The sequence below is a fragment of the Galeopterus variegatus genome, unplaced genomic scaffold (assembly GCF_000696425.1).
Source record: "Galeopterus variegatus unplaced genomic scaffold, G_variegatus-3.0.2 Scaffold664, whole genome shotgun sequence".
In the NCBI taxonomy this organism is placed as follows: domain Eukaryota; kingdom Metazoa; phylum Chordata; class Mammalia; order Dermoptera; family Cynocephalidae; genus Galeopterus; species Galeopterus variegatus.
In genome coordinates this window covers 23,812-25,236 of record NW_007726775.1, presented here as the reverse complement: position 1 = coordinate 25,236, position 1,425 = coordinate 23,812, and positions in this window count along the sequence as shown.

Genomic DNA, 1,425 nt, shown 5'->3' with positions numbered 1-1,425 from the left:
CGCTCAGCCAGTGAGCACACTGGCCAGTCCTATAGGATCCGAACCTGTGGCAGGAGCGTCGCTGCGCTCCCAGCACCGCTGCGCTCCCAGCACCACACTCTCCCTGGTTCACCACGGGCCGGCCCGCAAAAATTTTCTTCAAGTCTCTCACTTATTTTTAGCCCTTTGCTCTTTTCAAATACACCAATTTAAATTTTTTACATATCAAATTAATAAATTTTTCCCTGAGGGTTATGTGTCCTCTTTGACTAGTTTGGTGTGGCTAGAGCATAATAGGGTGCAAGGGTGTAAGGCAAAGCAGGATGCAATGTCAAGGTCATAAAGGGCTTTCAGAGCACCACTAAAGAACTAGAACATCATCCTGATATCAACAGGGAACCACGTACATGTTTCAGCAACAGAGTGACTTGCGACAAACATTCACCATTTAATAATTATCTTTTGAGCACCTACTAAGTGCTACAACCAAATCTGCCTTTTAGAAAATGATCATTTTTATACTTTCTNGTTGGTTTGTTTGACTCAGCATCTAAAGTCTACATTGTACTTTGGTCTTTTAAGTCCCTTTTCATCTATCACAGTCCCACTCCATCCCTGTTTTTATGCTATTTTTATTATCGGTTATGAATATTCATGGGGTGCTATTTATTTGTTGATTAAAACAGGCCCTTTGTCCTGCAGAATTTCTCACAATCAGAATTCAGCTGAGTGCTTCCTCATGGTGTCATCTCCCTTGTTTCTCTAACCCCTATATTTCCCATAAATTGACAGTTATATCTAGAGCCTTGATTAAACTTGGTTTTTTGGGGGGGAGGAACATGTTATGGGTGGCACTGTGTACTTCCTGTTACATCACACCAGGAGGCACACTGTCTTTGGCTGTTGCACCTTTGATGTTAAATTCGTCCATTACTTAATTAGGATCTGCAAAATGGTGATTTCCCTCTAATTCCCTCTCCAATTATTAACTGGGATTCCTCTATTAGAAACCCTTCTTTATTGACTATTTGACCAAAATTCAATTGATATCCTGTCAAGGTGACTGATGAGGGGTGTGTGTGTGTGTGTGAAAGAGAGAGAAAGAGAGAGAGATTAGGAAATTATGGAATTTTACCCATTTCATGTGCTTCAATAAAATGCAGTCATTATTATATTTGTTATTATTGTTTTGTTGTTGCTATTGTACAATGTCCTTTATTCACTAAAAGTCTTAGACATCTTTCACTGTCTGCAAACTTTAGAGAAAAGATAAACTACCTTATTCTATAATTAACTACCTTATTCTGTTTTACAGAAGCACAGTATTCCACTGTATGGATCTACCATGATATATTTAACTATACCCTAGTGAATATTTAAGCTGTATCCACTTCTCACAATTATAAATAATATTGCAATAAACATCTTTGTATATACATCCTTGTG